General features: G+C 35.0%; 2 long non-coding RNA genes across 2 annotated transcripts; one reads left to right on the top strand and one right to left on the bottom strand.

Moving 5' to 3' along the window:
- Positions 1-5,107: 5,107 nt before the first annotated feature.
- LOC109209014 lies at positions 5,108-10,188 on the bottom strand. The gene is made up of 3 exons (XR_002065296.1): positions 10,051-10,188; positions 6,884-6,995; positions 5,108-5,472 (listed from the first exon to the last, which is right to left on the bottom strand). It is a non-coding gene; the product is annotated as an uncharacterized LOC109209014 (long non-coding RNA).
- A 7,990-nt stretch (positions 10,189-18,178) lies between these two features.
- Positions 18,179-19,936, top strand: LOC109209015. The gene is made up of 3 exons (XR_002065297.1): positions 18,179-18,306; positions 19,002-19,064; positions 19,851-19,936. It is a non-coding gene; the product is annotated as an uncharacterized LOC109209015 (long non-coding RNA).
- Positions 19,937-21,397: the final 1,461 nt, after the last annotated feature.

Raw genomic sequence — 21,397 nt, forward strand, 5'->3', positions numbered from 1 at the left:
AATATTGATGGCTCAATGTGGAAGCATCAAGACAGATGACATTAAGAGCGGAGCTGATTTCTTCAGCCACCATTCCGCTGAATAATATTTTTTCTTTGTTGGGGTTATCGATTGTGGCAAGGCTACTTTGCGTGCATCTTGACTAATTCACTGTTTAACCTATCTAGCCAACAATCGCAGGTTGCCAAGGTACCCATCAAGATTGGAGCAAATGGGCTACTGGTTGGAGCTAATCCCATCTAAGAATTCCCTTTCTAAAAAGAGAATTAGTATATTAATTGTATATATTCCTTTTTGAATTTTGGTTGCCGTAATGGTAGGTAATAGTTGGTGTTAACTGCATTGAAATGATAGCTTAGCTGTTCTCTTTAATTGTTCTATTTTCTGAAAGTAGTCTCAGCATTTACCAAAGATGTTTATTTTTCATTTAGTTGATTAATTTTTCTCACATGGCTTCTCACTCCTTTTTCTTTTTGAGCCGAGCGTTTATCGGAAACAACCTCTACCTCGACAAGATAAGGGTAAGGTCTGCACACACTATCCTTTCAATATCTCCCATTATGAAAATATACCGGGTATGTTATTGTTGTTGTAGTTGATTAAATTTAAAAATTGCTATTTGTTTAGTCGGCTAGAAGTTGATTAAGAATATTTGTGATGTTTATTCCCCTTAATCATTGTTTTTGGTGTACCTAAATAGCATAATGCGCAGTTTTGAGACCAAATCTGATACAACTACTTCCTAAAACAACAGATAAATAACCTACACTGTCATCAAAGCTAGTATACTTGACTCTAAGATTTTGTTTTTTCATAGTTAGATATCGTTACTCCTGATTTGTTGTGAGAGTGGTTGGTTTATATATAAAGCTCGTTCAAGTATATTTCCCCTACCCTCCCCCTAATTCACACCCCTCAACAAAAGTCTATAAATATCAAGATTTAGATGCACCCTCCTAAACGAATCATCTTTCTGGAAGTATTCTATTAGCAGATTGTCAAAATATTTACCATCGAGATCGTCACCAACAATACCACATGTGGGGGAGAATATGACTCCTTGCTGACAGGAGATTGCATATTTGCCCCTATCCAGTGTTCCAATGTTCATATTTGAGTTTAATTCGTAAAGTTGAATCTTTGAATATTCTAAACAATCGATAAATAGAAAAGGCAAATATTAAAGGTAAAAGATTTAGGTAGAATTGTAAAAGTTAGAGGTTCCAATTTACGAGGCCTTGTTGCTCTCTTGTTTTGAGTTCAGAACAATTGATCTCTTGTTTCAATATTGTAGGTAAATTTATTATAATATTCAAGTATAACTATGAATGATAAATACAGTGTATACGTTTGCTGTGTGGCATATTTTTCCTACTTTTTATGTATAAACTAGATGGATTATGGCCCGTGTTGCGGGCCCAATATTGTAGTAGCTGGAATACTTATTCTTATTTTGATTGTTTAAATAATAAAGTTAATTAATCTTGATAACTTTTGTACTGATACTGGGCAAACAAATTTGCAGAACAACAAAAGAAGAGACCGAAAGATGTACATAGTAACAATTCATATATAAATAATGTGAGCACGTGATTTTTGCCTCGCTTAAATTACTCCTATAGAATTCATTAAAATTAGGATTTTTCTTTTATTATTTGAATTTTAGGGAATTAATTGCATGATTTGGTGATTGTGTGCATTTTTGTGCTTTTTTAATTGATATAACTCATAAAAAAATACAAAAAATAGCATACTTGCATTTAGAACCTCATTTTAACAACGACATTAGTTAATTAACATTACAAAAATAAGAGAAAATAACAAAATAGCCCTTTTGCATTGTTTTACTTTTAATTTTTGATTTTTCCTTAAGTTTTCTTTTAAACTAGGATTTGTTTAATTTTTGAGAATTAATTAGTTTAATTTTAGAGTTAAATCAGGTCTTGTCTATTCTTAAAATCTAAAAAATTGAATAAGAAAAAGGAAGAAAAGAAGAAAAAACAAATAAAGAAATTGAGAATTTAAAAGATTAAAAAGGCTGTATTGTGTAACTTGGGCCAATTCTAATGCCAGCCCAAACAAATCCCTCCTAACCCAAACCAAATTCCCCAAGATCCGGCCAAAATTGGCCCAACCCACCTCAGAAACCCGGTCTGGACCCCGTATTAATAAAACGGCGTCGTTTTGAATCAATAAAGGGCAAATTAATCTGGGCCATCCATCCTTCCTAATCCAACGGCCCTGAGTTGATCTTGATTTTGAAATAAAACTGTCTAAATACTTAGAAAACCCTAAAGACAAATCCCTCCTTCCTCGTACCCCTGTTCGCCCGCCGCCCCTCCGCCGCCGGCCGCCGGCCGAAAATCGTCTCCGTCGGCGGCGAAACTCCAACAACCCCCAAAATTACACCATAGTATCGCCTTCTTCTCCTCATCATGGATCCGTAACTAGTTTTTTCAACTCCCAACCAAAACCCCCGAATCTATGAAACCCTAGGCGGCGCCACCACCATACACGGCGGCGCCACCACCCAATCCCTACCCAAATTTACACTGTAGACTCACCTCCACCCACACATCATGAATATACATCCCTCTCTCTTCAAATATCCCCCAAACTTCTCGAATATAGGATTTAAAATCTGGAACTTGAGTGGGTTTATTTTCTTCTCCGTTTTGGGCACAATTTCACCATGAGTTGATATTATTTGACCGTTCTTGACAAGAATGGTTGATTGATATCATCTCGTGGTCAAAATTGGAAAGGCAGTTGTGTCCGAGTTCAAAATTGGTATGTTTCCTAGTTTTGTTTTTCGTTTCATTTGATATTTGAATTGTCTTCATTGGAAGCTTCCCCTTCATTTCTGCCTATAAAAGGCAGTCCCCCTTGCCTTCTTGAACAAGTTAGGAGCATCTGAAAAATTCCCAAAAGTTCCAGCACCTAAAATTCCCCCAAAATATTTTCTGCAAGTTTGAACATCTGAAAATTTTTTGAATTTCAAATTCAAAAACAAAAGCTAAAATTTGAGAGTATGAGATTCCCTCCTAGATCTGAAACCTTCTAAAAAACCAAAAATAGCAGAAAAAACTTCAAAAAATGCTCTTCTATTAAATTTTCTGAGTTTAATTTCAAGTTCTGGTTGTTAATCCGTGTTTCCAGCTTAGATAAGGATAGAAATAGTTGAAATAGTCCTGGTGATTGGTTGCCTGAATCCAGAAGTGTTCCTGGGTTTGTTTTTTAGTGTGTTTGGGTTCAATCAAGTTGATTTTTGGTTATTCTGTTGGTGTTGTTACTCCTTCATTCATTCCTGGGCTTTGTGAGGCTGTTTGGATTTAAAACTGATCCTGTGCTGTTGATTTCACTGCTGATTTTGTTTGCTATTGCTGATTTCTTCCTCATTTATCTTACTTCAATTCCAGGTACATTTCCTCGACCCAGGTGATCTGGAAGTGTGAAGCAATATGTATAAACAACTTTTTGAATTAAATGATGAAGAAATGCCTAGTTTTCACATGAATTTGTCCTTATATTAGCTTTAATACTTAGTTGTGATATTCATTTGAACAAATACTTATTTAGTGTGATTTGTGAATAATTGAATTATTAGACCTTTTAGAATTAGAGAAATGTGTTTCAAGTAGCAGTTAGTATACTTAATTTCAGCCTTACATTTTCATATTAGACTAAATTTGTCTTGTAGCTTAAAGAAGAAAGGACTGGATTTTTCGTGTATTTACTGCATGCCTATCAAAAGTACAACTCACAGGATTTCATCTTTGCCTATTAAAAGTTTCCAAATCATCGTTGAATTTGTTTGAGATGTATAATTGCGAGGTTAATTGACTGATAGATTTCAGATTAACAATTAGCTAATGACCAGCCTTACACTGGTTTGAATATTTGCCTAATAATCTTTGATTAGAATAAGTGATACACTGATTTTTACAAAATAGTCGATGGGCTCAGAAACTAATTTTATGGGCTTCATCGTGAGCCAAGGCAACAAGGCCTTCACGTTCAACTGATAATTGGGCCTAATAACATAATCAGAAGCCCAAAGCTGGGCAAGCGTATTTTCCTTCTTCCTGGGCCAATTTTGAAGCCCAAAATGCTGAAGGTTCGAATGCTTATTAAGGTTACGGATTTAATTATGTAACACAATTTTGGGCCTTCCAAGTTAAGTGGCACACTTAAATTAAAGGGCCTCCCTCTTGTTTAAGTGTGGACTTGAACTTGAGGCCCAAATGCTAATTAATTAGGTCTTTTAGAGACAATCCTTACTATAAAATAATAGTCCCTTTTAGGATGGCCTTTAAATATAAAACGAGGTGCGCCACGCCAAATAAAACTCATAAATTGCGTGGCCCTCTTTGGATGTTTATATTAAAATACGTAGAATTTGGGACGTGCCATTTAGCGAATTTTCATGGCCTCCCGCAAAGTTAATAACGCGTTAGTCGCTTTAGGCGCGCTTTTTAATAATGTTACCTTCCTAAATACGGGTGTGCATTTCATGCAACCCAAATCCAAATCCCAAAACGTTGAATAAAAATGTGTCGAGGATCCGGGTGCATTTCATGTGACGTGATCCAAAAACACGTTTTTAAACGACGTTCACTTTCTTAAAAAATTTGATTAAAAGCGGTAAATAATTTTAAAATTGCACTATAGGATAACATGTATAAAAAAATCAGATTTTAGCCATTTATAATAGTTTAAGCGACCGTGCTAGAACCACGGGATCCGAGGGTGCCTAACACCTTCCCTCGGGTCAACAGAATTCCTTATTCAGAATTTCTGGTTCGCAGACTCCAATTGGGAATTCGAAAATTTTCCTCGATTTGGGATTCAAATTAAACCGGTGACTTGGGACACCAAAAGACAATCCTATCCCAAGTGGCGACTCTAAATAAATAAATAATCCCATTTCGAATAATGTCACTTTAAATGAAAAAACTCCCTTATACATTTATCCCTCAGGGTAAGTGTGTAAAAAAGGAGGTGTGACAAATAACATTGCACACCAATTGCTTCATACTATATAGCACATACATTTAGGAAACAAAAAAAGTAATCCAAGTTGTACAAAATTTAACAAAACATCGATTCAACGGGTGTTGTGTGCTTGCAAAATGACACAGAGTAATCTTTTTACATATATACAATCTACACAATGACAAGATAAGATGTGTTCCCTGTACTGTAATTTTTTTTTTTTTTGTAGTCTACAATAAAACTATTGTGTATTGTCACCTGAAGAAATTTTATGTTAAAACTATAATTGGCAAGCATGCTCTATGTTACAATCTCTTCATGCAAATTCTCTGCATCTAACGCAATTCACCCATAAATATTTTGTTCCACAAATTGAACTTCCAACAGAAATAATAATATAGTCGATGATACTTTCTCATTTAAAATGTGAATACTTCATCCACGAGACCATACAATCTCAACATCATTGTTGTGTCCCTGCCAAAGAGACACATGTTAGCTTATTCCAAATTTGATTTCTTAGTAAAAAAATGTTCATATTAAATATAGGTAAGTAACACGTGATAGATTGACCACACTATAGCTCTGCTGCAATAGCAAGTAAGAATAAAACCATACAGTTAATATAAGAAAATACCAGTTTATAGAGGCATAAGTAGGGAGGAAATGATAGAAGTTCCTTAAGTACTGCACTTGGAATTCTTGTTAATTAATCTTTTGCAGCTTGCCTGAAGCTAATAACCATGAAAATTAATACTACAATACACACCTTGAATTATTAGCTTAGCATGAACTCCACTTCTAACAAGAATAACCTGATGTATAACGGAGGTCTAATAATGATTACCCACTTGGTTTGTTCAAAATTGCTCAAATGACATTTCAATCAAGGAAAAGCAATCATTTTTTATATATTCAATTTACCTGTTACACTAATACCAACCAAACTACTTCACCCACTTCTCGTTTTCATTTTCAACTCAAAGAAACCAAATAAATAATTCAGCAGCATTTGTTTCTCTTATTTTATTAGTATATTCAAGAAACAACATGGACAAAGCCACAACATGCAACTATTTTCTACTACTCATATATTGCACCAAACATCTATAATTCTACCAAATCAACAATCAATTCATCGCTCAACTTCCTGCGCGTTGAATCTTTTTTAAGATTTTATGTTTATTTTGTCCTAAAGGTAAATCACCAAGAGCTATAAGACACTATCAACCACATTTGAGCACCCCCACAATGGTTGATTTATAAATTTTTTGGGGGTCCTAAATTGTTTATCAGCTTACTTAGAATATCAATACCTACCTTAAGTATAATAGATAGCACTTAATTTGTTGCGTGCTTAGTATCTTGATTAATACATGAATATCATTTATGCAGGGGTTATGTTATATCTCTAACATATCCCTCATTTTGATTCGTTGGTCAGTGCTGTCAATTCTACTACTTAGTCTTTTTTCTCAAACAACAAATCTTACTTGGTCTTTTCCTAAAGTTAAGGTCATTATTTCACAGCTGGTCAGGTAGTTCGATAATGTTAAAAAACTTAAATAATTCCATAAGTTCTTGCAGAAAATGCTAAAATGGCTACACAATAGAAAATTCACAAAGAAGGCAGCGATACAAATTCAAATAAGCAAAGTAAGCAGTGGGAAGCAACATCTATATGGAATTTTCAATATTTTATTTTTTGGGTTTCCATCTTATTAGTTATCTTCAGATTAAGTTATCATGTCATCTTTTAGAATGTCTCCAAGTTTCAACTTCTTATCTTAAAAATATGCTTCCTCAAGAATGAGAAATAAGATGAGGAAAAATGATTACAGGAACACGAAAAAGAGTACCTTGTACTGGACAAAAAGAGACCACATACCTAATGCAAAAAACTACAGTGGCAACCTCTGCCTCGCATAGAATGGAAGGTCCCCAACTTCTTCAAAAAATCCAACAAGCTTTTTCTAGAGTCTGCCTTTCATCCAACTTTCCTGCAATTTACATTCTTTATCAATATTCACCAAACCCCAACTTTATTCTCTGGATAAAAAGAACTCTACGATGATGTCTTCTCTAATGTATTTTAAATTGGGAATGAGCAGTTCGGCCTCCAGAAAGAAGTGAAGCAGCAACACCCGAACTCGCAGCCGCTAGTGCTATAAATCCTCTGTGTCTCACTGTAGCTAATAAGGCACGATATAAAAAACTTTTTCCAGTTCCGCCCGGACCATCAATGAAGAATGCTCCGGGTTTATTTGAGAATATTGTATCAAGGATTATATTGTAAGTTTTTTTTTGTTCAATGTTTAGTTTAATTATATGGTAATAGTAAATCTTGTTCATTAACGAAATTTACCGTGACATCCGAGAGGAGGTGCAATCCCTTTTGCCTATGAATGAAACATTGGGCTTTTTTGATTTCCTCATTGACAGCTTGAAGGAGCTTCTCTACAGCCACTACGATTCACTTGCTTCTTTGAAGTACCAGCTTGAAGTGGTGTATGAGGAGCTTGAATCTCTCAAAACTTCCCTCGAGGGCATAGGAATTGATAAGCGAGAGGAACTTCAAGGTTTTACTGCAAGACTCATTAATAAGGCATATGAGGTTGAGTACATAATTGGTTCTTTTGTAAAAAATGTGGCTCTCTGACATCATTAAGGAGATTAAGCTTATTAAGACAGAGCTGACAGAACTTGAGGAAAAGAAGGAGGAGAAAACTGCTTCCCCTGCCGCCGGCGAAGATCAGTTGGTGGGTTTTGAGGAGGTCATGAGGGAAACCATAAAAGGTCGACGACTTGGAGGATCACGAAATCTAGATGTTATCCCGATTATTGGTATGCCTGGAATTGGTAAGACGACCTTAGCCCAAAGTTTTAAAGATGATAAAGCAATTGTCTCCCATTTCAGTTTTCGCGGAGAGTGTCGTGTTTCTCAGGTATTCACACGTAGATACTTGCTACTTTCCATCTTGAGTGACGCTAATGATGAGTGTACTTATCGTAGTGAAGAAGACGATAGTGAATTAGCTGCTAGACTAAAAAAAGCTTTATTCAGAAAGGGAAGATACCTCTTAATCATTGATGAGCAGAAGCGGAGCTGGAGTGTGCGGTGCGGGTTCGATACATAGTTGTTTCCATTAAATCTCTAAGGAGCAAATCTAGTGCTTCAATCATTTCTTTTTTCGCCATTGAGATTTCGTCCCATACTATTAGTTTTGCATCTCGAATCAACGATGCCAGTGAACTTTGTTTGCTAATATTGCAACTAAAATTTCCATCTACATCAATAGGTATTTTAAATTGGGAATGAGCAGTTCGGCCTCCAGAAAGAAGTGAAGCAGCAACACCCGAACTCGCAGCCGCTAATGCTATAAATCCTCTGTGTCTCACTGTAGCTAATAAGGCACGATATAAAAAATATTTTCCAGTTCCGCCCGGACCATCAATGAAGAATGCTCCGGGTTTATTTGAGAATATTGTATCAAGGATTATATTGTAAGCTCTTTTTTGTTCAATGTTTAGTTTATATGGTAATAGTAAATCTTGTTCATTAACGATAATATTCCTTTCAAAATGTACATCTTTAGCTTCTTTGGCTGTTGTAGATGGCTGAATTTTGCCTTGAGTTAGTTCAAATTCGTTGATATCACGACCCATTGAATGAAGAATACCACTAATATGATTTAGCACTTTGTAACGAATTTCTCTTGTATGCATGTTCGGGTATTTTTTGAAGTCTTCAGGCATCGGGCATACTACATCTTAGTATGGTTGATTTTGATGTGATATTGGGCATGTATTGGTTGTCTCCGTGTCATGCTATTCTGGACTGTCACGCTGAGACGGTGACATTGGTTGTGATGGGGGTGCAACGGATTGAGTGGCGAGGTTCGTCGAATTATGTTCCCAGTAGAGTGATTTCATTTTTGAAGGCCCAGCGATGGTTGGGAAGGATTGTCTTTTTTATTTGGCCTTTGTGAGGGATGTCAGTACAGAGACTCCTACTATTGATTCAGTTCTGGTGGTGAGGGATTTTCCAGATGTGTTTCTTGCAGACCTGTCGGGCATGCCACCGGATAGGGATATTGACTTCGGTATTGATTTGCTGCTGGGCACTCAGCCCATTTTTTTCCGCCGTATCGTATGGCACCGGCGGAGTTAAAGGAATTGAAGGAGCAACTTCAGGAACTCCTTGATAAGGGGTTTATTCGGCCTAGTGTGTCACCTTGGGATGCGCCTGTTCTATTTGAAAAGAAGAAGGATGACACTATGAGGATGTGCATTGATTACAGGCAGTTGAACAAAGTCACAATCAAGAACAAGTATCCTTTGCCTCGTATTGATGATTTATTTGACCAGCTTCAGGGAGCGAGGGTGTTCTCCAAGATTGATATCCGGTCAGGGTATCACCAGTTGAATATTAGGGACTCGGACATTCTTGAGGCAGCTTTTAGGACCCAATATGGTCATTATGAGTTCCTTGTGATGTCTTTTGGGCTGACCAATGCCCCAGCAACGTTCATGCATATGATGAACAGCGTGTTTCGGCCTTATCTCGACTTGTCTGTTATTGTATTCATTGATGATATTCTGGTGTACTCTCGATGCCAGGAGGAGCACGCCGAGCATTTGAGAGTTGTATTGTAGCGGTTGAGGGAGGAGAAGCTTTATACTAAGTTCTCCAAGTATGAGTTTTTGGCTCAGTTTAGTGGCATTCTTGGGGCACGTGGTATGCAAGTCTGATGGGGGGTCAAAATTCCAAAAGATAAAACGGAACTCCAGATCAAATTTCCCCCACGAGAAATGAAAGGGTTCAGATTTTAAAATGACAGTCCACCATAAAGGACCAGATTTCAAATACAAAAGCAAATAAAAATCAAGAATTAGCTTTCGTCGAACAAATAGGATCATTAGAAGAGTAATTAAAACAACAGTTTGAGTTCCCACTTAAAATTGGTGTGTAATGCTTTGATAGTTTTACCCAATTTAAATAATTTCTAAGGAACAGCTATTCCAAAAATCAGAAAATAAGAAAGCAAAACTTACCTTATAACTGTACAACGAATGCGAATAAACTGTGCAGGAAGAGAGACAAAGGAAATTGGAAGAGGAGTTGAGCAGCTGGGAAAATGAATAGTGAGGCTGTGCCAAGCCGGAGGAAGCAGTGTAGAAAAAATCTTAATGAGAATTAGTCGGACCAGTGAAAACTCAGTTGATTAAGTTACGAAACAGGATCGTGTCATTACTATTGATGCTGATCTTTCGGAAGAAATTCAAAAATAGCCAGATTTACAAGTGGTCGTTCAAAAATAGCCCAGTTTCAAAATTTAGCCATTTTTCATGTAAAGATAAATCTGAGCGAAAACATTGTTCAAAACTCGGAAATGCACCAGTATATTATGCACTTGAACTCCAGCATATTATACTGGAGTTCCAGGATAAGTATGCTGGAACTCCAGCATAATATGATGGAGTTCCAGCATAAGTACGCTAGAACTCCAGCATAATATACTGGAGTTCCAGCAAAGTATATCGGTCCGGTATAATATGCTGGAAGTTCATACACAAGTGCTCGAATCTCCAGTATATTATGTTGGAACTTTCCGTGTGTTGGAGTTCCAGCATAATATGCTGGAAGTTCAAACACTGGTGCACCAAACTCTAGTATATTATGTTGGACCGGTCTCTGTTGTAGCAAAATAGTGGCTATTTTTTATTGACTTGGAAACGCTGGCTATTTTTGAATGACCAGTCCGAAAGCTGGATAGACCGTGCTATTTTTACTGATCTTTCTACTGCATAATTTTCAAAAGGCTTGTATTAAAAGTTTAATTATTTTTAAAAGGTTAATAGTTGGAGTTCATAATGATTTACTGAAGGGATAATTTTGATTAAACTTATTTGTTTCTAGCAAATAGTCCAAAATTACGTATGTACAATATGTTCCTCAAGGGGACCAATTAGCTTAGGTTTTCCATGTTGCAATTAGGGACTGATAAGGCGAGTGGCTGAGGGCTTGCTAGAGCAACGACAATTATGAGAGTTATGAATGCAAATACGTTAAATTCTCAACTGAAGACCGCTTTTTCCTCACTAGGATTATAGGTTCATGATCTTTAAGCTATAAATAAGTTTAGGTGATTGTCAATGTTAATGCATTGCTTGTTCTTTACTTGCAATTTTATAGTAAAAAATAATTATTAACCAGTAATCAATGTTGGAAATTATGCTACTGTGTTTGATGTCGCTGTATTAGTGTTCAGCTGTATTTTTGTTCTGGTAACCAAAAAGAATAAAGTGCCTAATGATAATTATATTGTCCTTTATAGAAATAGTTCATATTAGCAAAATGAATTGTAATATGAAGCGATAACTGTAGATTCATAGCTGGATTTGATAGTTAGAATTGTAAAACTGACTAGTGATACTATTTTCCATTCCTGTTTTCTATTTTATTCTCAACATCCGACTGCCAAAAAGTTTTTCGTGTTATGTTTCTGGCTGCAATAAAAGAGCACCGGTCTATATTTAGCATATAAATTTCACAAAATAACGTTATTGTCTTACAATTTAATGATCTTTAAGCTATAAATAAGTTCAGGTCATTGTCAACTTTCCAAAGTGATTTAGGTTGATGTACACTCACTGGATTCGGTAAGAATCACTTAAGTTTTATTACTCTTACTATAATTTATTAATGAAAATAATTTAATCCTTTCAATAGACTTGGCTAAGGAAAAAAGCACAGATCTGTATTTAGTGTATAAATTTCATAAAATAATATCATTGTCTTATAGTTGATTGGCAATCTTTAAGTTATAAATATTAGGTGATTGTCAAAATTAATGTATTAGTTGCTCTTTACTTACATTTTATCCTACAATATGTGTATTTGCTGTCATTGTACGAGTTATCTGTTGCATTCATATTTTGGTAGCTATAAAGAATAAAGTACCTAATGATATTTTGTTGAAACAAAGGAGAACTTAGATGCAGCTAAATGGCTTGACAATATGCTTAACAACTGAACATTTTCCCCGCTCAGCTCAAGTTATTTCTTCGGTGGTTTTGTAGCTCCAAATCTTCAACTGCTAATAAAAAGTTGTACTTCTCTTTGTAGTTCAGATTTTCTAACAGAAAGAAATCTAGAACAAGATCAAGATTATTAGCACTATCCAAACTCCTTGATATCACTTTCATGTAAAACTGATCAATACTACCATGGTGGTTGCAAAACTTTCTTATACTTGTCCAATAGCCTGCCCAATAAAGCGTTAATGTCCTTTATTGACGTTATGTCCACAATATGCAGGTTGTCGACGTAGCCTTTATTAAGAAAAAGGTCATGGCCTAGACCAAGTAAGTCAACATGTGCTTCTACTGCTACATATGGTGACAGTGAGTATCTTGCTTGCACTCTTTCTGACATTTCATTTCTTTACTCGAAATGAATCAATTTTAGTTTGCCGATAACTGTTTTCTGAAAATAGGTTGACATCCTCCTATGAACATTGATCTTTTCTCCTTATCAAAAAAAATGAATATTGATCTTTCCCTGAGCAATGTGTTATGTGCTGCAATGTTGAGAACCAATTTTCTGACACCATCATCAAAGGGAAACAAAAATCTTTTCCACTTGATGAGTGTATTTCGTATTACATAGTTGAATCAGGATGATAAGTCTATTCTTCAGTCTGGAAGAGCCTATCTCCTATCCAACAATACTCTTTCGTATTTGACAGTAATAGCTTTACTGCAGATTTTCCTAATTGCCTGTGTTAGTTTCTTTTGTCCTGCTTTAACTCAAGCTCCGTCTCTTTTGTCCGTGGTATTTTGTCTCTTCGTCTCTTTTGTCCTACTTATTCTTTCTTTTTCTTGTTCTTTGTACTGGAATTTCCGTTACTTCTTTCTTCTGTTCAGGTGTATTTCGTTCAGTAGATATACGATTTTACGGAAAAAGTCCATTCTTTCTAATGTTCTACATGTTAATTGACTTCAGTTGATCTGCTATAAAAAGGTATACCACAGATGTGAAGTTCTATAATCAGGAACTCACAAACACGTAGAAAAAGTGATCATTTGTCACCAACCATTTGCTATTATATTCTGGTAGTAATACCGTTATTGCAGATCTATAGATGTTTCTCTAAGACCGCCTTTCACTTCGTTTCTCTGTGAGAAACTTTATTTTCATGATTTGCTGTTGTTTTATTCATTTCATTTGATAGGGAAATTTTTAAGGCCAAGATATTACCAGTTTAAGGTGTGGAAAAAATTCCTTTAGAAATCCAAGATAGTTAAACTTTACACAATAGACCAACTGTGGTTCAGCTCTGCCCCTGGTCCTACACATAATGGGAGCTTAATGTACCAGCTCGGTATTTATTGTTCTACTCTGTAAACTGCAAACATGGTAGGATTACATTTACAATCTTATAGAAGTTTGTTGCCTTCTGCTTTCGCTCATCAAAATCATAACTTTCTCTTAAATATCAGGTGTTGCAAATATGATTGAAGTTAAAAGCACAATTGTACTAGTGGTATCTCAACCTAAAAAATCTACAGTGTGTTATATCTAGAGTGGGATCATAGAGTTTATACGTTTATGGAAAAAGGCCTTTCCAATTGTGTGATTGCTTAACAGATGCAATCCTTGCATCAAGCACTGACAACTATCTTGAAGAAAGCATTCTGAATACACTAGAACCAAGTGACTAGGTTGGTTGCAGGGCTTCATACTGGACAAGTAGAGGAAAAATTGATCCTACATTTCCTGAGACACTAACATATGAAATAATATCAAAGTTGTGCTTGATTTAAAAAATTTATGTACAACCATTTCAAGCTTGCACCTCAAGTTCTATCTTCTGTGATGTTATGGATCTGTCCATTCAGCTTGTTTTTTTTTTCTCATTAACCAGAAGTATTACGATTTTGTAACAACATATTTTCAGTTTGACTTTCCCCTTTATTCAACAAAAGCTGTGAGATTCAGAGTTCGAAACCCTAATGTTAAATTTTCATGTTGCATAATTACCTTTAACTCTGGCTCTGAATCTGGCAAAAGAACTAATATTGCTTCTAAGTTAAAATCACGGGTTATTTAGTAATTTTGCTATTCTTTCTTAATTTACTAGCTTAACAGCTCCAATTTTGTTGGAATCTGATTAATTCAGTTTCTCATGTGGAAGTGTGTGCGTTTATGTTGCGACTCAATGTTTTCTATCCGTAGTTTTAGTTGAATAGGCAAAGAACCTAAAATATACATATAAATACAGATTGCTCACAGCCTCACACATTTAACTATATTATACAAAAAAGATGGAGAAGATAGTTTAGTAAGAGAATGGTCATAGCTAATTCATAATAGAATGATCATAGCTACAAACCAGAAAGCCGCTCCTTCAAGAGGAAGTTTTAGCTCCTCGCGCTTTGGACACCTTCGAATAGTAGAAAAAATAAATTAGCAGAGAAATCAGAGTACAGAAATCTTCAGTGAAAGTAACATTAAAAGGCCAACTATTGGCAGTATAACTACAAAAGCAAATGAAAGATCACCACATAAAAAGAGGCTTACCTTTTAATTCATGAATCAAGGCTCAAGAAGTCTTGAGGTGTTAAGAGTGAATCAAGCACACATAAGATTTCATGATTTCATTTACGAAATAGGCACGCATATCTATCTACAAAAGAAAACTCAGAATGCAACATTAGGGTAGACGTGATTTTTATATGATGAAATTCAGTGATTAGAGAACTAGCAGATGGTAAGCAACACAATCGATGCCTATTTTAGTCTAATTTGATCAATGTCATCCCACTATGTTCAGTTGTTCGCTCCGGTTAACTTTCCTGACCAAAAGTCCTTTAAACAAATGGAAGTGTTAACACTACTTTTCTCTTGAGAAAAAGACGCATAAAGATGAGGTCATAAAGGAGAAGGGGTTGACTGGGAAAATTAGTGTTTATTTTTGGAAGTGTTTGAATATTTTTATTTTTGAACTTCTTTAATTTACTGAAACATTTATAAGTTTGTAGAATATTGAAATAGAACGGGATAAGTTTTACTCATCCGGTGTGATCATAAAGAGATACTAGTATGCCAAAAAACGTCTCGCCTTTTGTTTTCTTGACCTGTAGTTTGCAGATTGAACATTTTATTCAAGTGGTGAACACAGAGGTGATGTTATGTACTGTAGTAAACATTAAAAGGTTCATTTTTTGGGTAGAAAAAGGGTTGTCTTATGAGGCATTTACAGGTGAATTAGTAATAGGGAATTTGAATGCCATATTTTTTTTTGTCTGAGTTAGTTATCACAGCACAATATTGGTATAGGGTAGAGATAATAAAAAGGGCATCAATCACAAACACCGTATAGAAAACTTAGATGATCAAGAAGACCGACTAATAATTTCAAGATTTATCCATGTATTCCTATTCCTTTAAGCCAAGGTTACGTTGCTTGTATATATCACTTTTCAAAATGTCGTTGACCCTGTTTCCACGTCAGTGGCTGCTACTGGAAAGTGTAAGTTGCATAACATTCGTATGTGAACTTATGTTGGCATATTTTCAAGCTGTCTTTCTCTAAAGTTGATGAAAAAAGTCTGAAAAACTTGTTCAGAAAGGGACAAATTCCATATCGAGTCAACAACAGAATAGCTCAAGCTTAAAGTTTTATTTATTCAAACGTGCCTTAGTAAAATTGAGCTCTAAACTCCATCAATTCAGCAATCTGCCTGTAATATCTGCTACTAAATAATGGATAGTTAAATAATCTTCAAAAAAAAAATATACAAAAAAATAACACAAAACAAACAAACAAAAAAAAAGAAAAAGAAAACAACAATAATATGGGGTTTTGACACAGTTACCCATAAAAACAAAACTATTTACCCTTGTCTACCCATCTTCTACCCATAAACTAATTACATTTCCTACCCATAATAGTTTTTGTGGGGAATTTTTTTTTTATTCTCTAATTCTTTTTTTATTTCTATGCTTCTTTTCTTCTTTTTTTTCTTTTTTTTTCTTTTTTTTTCTTTTCTCCTTTTCTTTTTTCTCGTTTTCTTCTTATTCTTTTATTTTTTCCTTTTCTAATTTCATTTAACTTTTTTTTTATTCTTTTTCTCTTCATAATCTAATTTCATTTACTGTTTTACTATTTTTTATTATTCTTTTTTTATACAATAAGAAAAAATAACTGATATAGTAAATATTTGTTCACCTTTTTTTAATATAACTAGTACAATATACTTTTTGTTTTTTTCTTTCTCATTTATTAAATTCAATTATTAAACTAAACTAATATTAGTTGTCACTTGATCTAATTCACTGAATATCACATTGATTGTTGCTGAGCACCATAAATTACATAATCAGATTCTAAGAATCAACACGTGATTGCCATGCAAACCTTGATCTCCTTCTCTATAAATATCAGTACACACTCTACCATTAGCAGTAATACAACCAGTTATAGAGCAAGAAAACATAATCTACGGCAACCAAATCTCCATATATACTAGTTAGAATAAAAATGACAATAAAATATTGAAAAATACAACAAAAGTATAAGTAGCAAAAAAGACTTCTAGTACCATGTGATACCAATATGGTATATATGTATACCAACAGAGCATATGATTTCTCTAGAATATTGCTACAACTATCTGCGACTATACTATTGTACCAAAACATTAAAGGACGCAATAAAAGTATGAGAAAATTATATGCTCGTATTGCAAGCTAAATATTCACAAAACAACTTGCTCATTTTGTATACTAAGAAGGTATATAGTTGTATGGGGTCGTTCAATACAAGTTGCCTATAACTATAAAAACTATTACATAATACACATAATTTATGTCCATCGGCACACAAAATTCCAGCATTGCAACTCATGTTCATATAAATCATTTCATAATAGAATTCACTTATGATGCAGCTAAAACAACCAAAACGATGTTCAACTACCATATGATACCAATATGGCATATAACTATACCAACACGGTATACAGTTTTACTAGTTAATTCCCGGCAACCATATGACTATACTACTATTACATAACACACATGCATAAAGAGAAAAATAAAAAAATAGTGTACCACATATTAATATAATAAGGTATTTCAAGATATTATACTATATTACTATTATTAAAAAAATCAAATATTGTACCAATTAAATGTAGCTAATACAACCAAAAAATGATTCAACTAGCATATGATACCAATATAGTATATAGCTATACTAATAGGGTATATAGTTGGAATGAATTGTATACTAAAATGGTATATTTGTATGCTATTTGGGTATACAATACAAATTCGTCTTCTTCTCTGGTTCAACTATATTTCAACCCAAATTTCTAAAATCTACTACAAAATCTCCACCAAATTGACTAAAACTTTAGCTACAACCTCCAATCAACTTTCCAAACAAATCCATACAGGATCAGAACAAAATAATTAAAAACTCAAACAAACCAAGTTATGAGTTTCAAGCTTCAAGGTCCTTCAATGGTGGATTTAAATTTTTGTACAATAAATCTCCAAAAGCGAGCCAAACAGTGGAGAACTCTCCCCAGCCGAGTTTTCGCTGAGCGATATATCGGCCACCAGAGAATGAATCGCCAACTCTCACTGCATGGTATCCTCCTTTCCGGTAAGAATCGAATCCCTCATATTCATCCTCTGAGGCCGACGACGATGATGAGCAGGACATTATGCTTTAAGACTGAATCAAACAATCCTGATATGAAAATTCTAATAGAATGTTCTCTTCTTTTATGAAATTTGATTATTTTCCGATTTAATTTCGAGTATATCAAATCAATAGTATAGCTTTGTGGATTTGGAGGAAACAAAAAGGCTGATAGAAAAGCAAAAGGAAACGAGACAGTGCGTTAATGGGGGAACATATGTGGCCTTCAATACAAGTCTCCCTCAGTTCTTGGTTGCATAAAGCATCGCTGGAATTAGCGGGTAAATAATTTGGGCCGCATGGGTAGGAGTAGTAAATAGTTTGGACCTGGGCATTAAAGGGTAAATAGTTTGGAATTAATGGATATAAAGTGAGATTTTCTCTAAAATAAAGAAGGAAGACAATTTAAGTGGGCCTTAGCCCATCTGCTTCAAATTGACGAAGCTAGAAAAGGGTTTGAAAACAAAAAATCCCTTTAGCCAACCACATCAAACGAGAAAAGAAAGAAAACGTTTCTAGTGTTTCTTAGCGCCGATACCGTGTTTCACTTCGTCATCGGCACAAATTTTTGAGCTTCCACAATAAACTCCAGGTAATTTCATGTAATTCTTTTTTCTTTTGATACAATATTATTTTTGTTCATGATTCCTTGCGGGATTGAGTAGAGAAAATGCTAGGATAAAGTTAAGGGAATTGAAAAAGGGAGAAGCGCCACATTTAAACTTCTATAGAATTAGAAGATGACTAACATCCCTAAAGAAAGAAAAGGTTGGATTGGAGAAACAAAAGAAGCCTAAAGCTTCACCAACGTGAAAGAAAAATTTGAGAAAATAAAAAGCTTTGATCACTAAAGCTTTGGGCACCAGGTCCGGTGAAGTTTGTAGTTGCTCTTAGTGAAATTACTCGACGACTTAGAACAAAATAATCAATTTCTCCTTTTTTCTTTTTTTAGGAATTTGCTTGAGATATTTTCCATAGTGTATGCTTTCATTGAGTACAAAAAAAAGGATTTAAATATCAATTAAGAAGGAAGATCATGGACAATAATATTATCCGATGTTTGTAGTATTCATATGATTTAAGGAGACCAAATAGTACAATAAATAGACTATATGAATGACCTTTTTTTAGAAGATTATGGACTCACTTAAGTTAACTGTAGTACAGGCAGACAAATTTGACGAATTGAGAACTAAACGTGTGATCCCGAGGGGTGGATATTCAAATTTAGTTATGAATTAGCCCGAACAAGGAAACTAACACGACATTAATATGATGTGATCATAGATTGATTGAAGGAACCCATACGGATTGCTCGAGGTGACGAGTTTGGTATTTTGCACGAGCACTGTGAGTAGTAATCTTACCGCAATTTGTGTTTTCATAACCTGCATGGTTTATACATTATTTTGAAAATAAAATATGTTACCGAATATTTGAAATTGCATGTGGGACAAGTCTTTTACTTGATATGGTACTAAATAATTTACTTGAGACGTTTACAGTTATTTAAAATGTTCTCACTGTTACTAGACATGTTTTACTATTACTAAAGATATGATTACCATACCGAAATTGGATTATATGATTTGATAATTGAAATGCCCTGTACTGTTTTGAAAATGCTTCCATGTGAAGATTTACTGTTTACAAAGAAAAGTATGAACGGGAGGAGACTTTGAAGGATCCCGTAGCTAACGGCGGGTTCGTTAGACCTGGTGCACCTTGTATTTACCGATTACCGAATACAGTTATAGCCCTCGCTAGTGGGAAGGTAGAACTAGCATACAGTTACAGTTTTCCCTCGAGTAGGGACCTACAGTTATATTTGACTCCTTTTACGAAGGGGTCCAGACAGTGATACAGATTACATGATCCTTTCTTGGAACCCTCCCAAACATATTGATATGACAATGTTTACAGAGTTTATTACTGAATTGTTAATTGATTCCTGCTTACATGAAAACAGACAAGATTGATTGTTGTTACCGATTCTGAAAAAGGGCATTTATTTCATGATATTTTTTAATTATTGTACGAGCATGTTTTCTGACTTGTCCCTATGAAAAAAAAAGGTTGTGGTTAAGTGTTATTACTCACTAAACTAGCGACTCATTCCCCGCTATTTTTTTACAGAGACAGCAGTTGACGTGAGTGAGGATTTCGTTAATTGGAGTATACGAGTTAATAGTTCCTGGTGAGCCCCGCACTTGTTCGCGTGGGCGAAGTGTCACGCCCCGAACCTGGGCCTGGACGTAACACGGCACTCGGTGCCTGACTACATGTGATCGGGCGAACCAACTGGCTTGCTGATCAACATTTGGTATCATAACATACTGAATGCGGAAGATAAACTAACACATGCTGATATACTGAAAGTCTGGATGATATAAATCAAAGTGCGGAAATACTAATACAATTCTGAAATATATTTGTAGCCAACATGACTTAATATGAAAATTTTGTGACTTTGTCTAACTGTTACTCTAGTCTATGAAGCCTCTAATGAAGTACTGAAAACACTGACTGTCTGTAAATACTGAAAGACTGTAAAGTAATGATAATGCCCCGAAAGAACTGGGGATCACCAAACAGCTGGTACGAAAATCCTAGCGCTCTGAATCTTCAACCTGTAAATCATTACCTGCATCGTGAGATGCAGGCCCCGAGCAAAAAGGATGTCAGTACATTTGAATTGTACCGGTATGTAAAGCAACTGAAAGAAAGAATTATGAATGCGGAAACTAAAACTAAGCTGATAACTGGCAACTGAACTGATAACTGATAACTGATAACTGAAAAGATAACTGATAACTGATAACTGAACTGAATAAAGGAAGTATGGATATGAATACTCCCTCTTCTGAATGATGAACAACCTGTTTATCTGAATAAGCTACGGCCTCGGGCCCAATATATATGTGCACAAGCTACGGCCTCAGGCCCAAGTATACGTATACATAACTACGGCCTCAGGCCCAAACATGCATAAAGCATAAACTACGGCCTCAGGCCCAAGTATGCATAAAGCATATTAACTACGGCCTCAGGCCCAAATACAGGTGTTCAACATTTAGGAATTTAAAATCAGGAACTGAGAATCATACTGAAATACATGATGCTGAAATATTGAACCATACTGAGTTACGTGATATCCGAATACTGGATCACACTGAGTATATAATACTGGAATACTGAATCATACTGAGTTTATAATACTGGAATACTGAATCATACTGAGTTACATAATACTGGAATACTGAATAGGACTAGAATGAGACATGTATCCTTGAACTGATTATGAACACTGAAACTTCGACTGTTTATGACATGCTGAGTAAGCTATACTGAGACTCAGGGACATCAAACCCAAGTCTATATTGAATACGAATTGAGCTCACAACGTTCAGAATGAAAGTCATGAACGAGTTATGAACCTAGAGAATAGAAGTTCTACAACTATTCAAGGAACTAGGCTTAACTATATTTCTGAGGCAATTGATAACGTGGTAAAAGAAACGTAGTTTAGGGAGAATCATTAACATTCCCAAACATAGAGAGTTAGCCTCACATACCTTAACTTCCTGCTCTTGAGCGTAATACAACATTCGCCAACCCTTTCAACTTTAACATATATCAATACAAGTCAAAGGGATCCCAAATTAGCAACAATAGTCATGTTT

This window comes from Nicotiana attenuata, unplaced genomic scaffold (assembly GCF_001879085.1).
Source record: "Nicotiana attenuata strain UT unplaced genomic scaffold, NIATTr2, whole genome shotgun sequence".
Classification (NCBI taxonomy): domain Eukaryota; kingdom Viridiplantae; phylum Streptophyta; class Magnoliopsida; order Solanales; family Solanaceae; genus Nicotiana; species Nicotiana attenuata.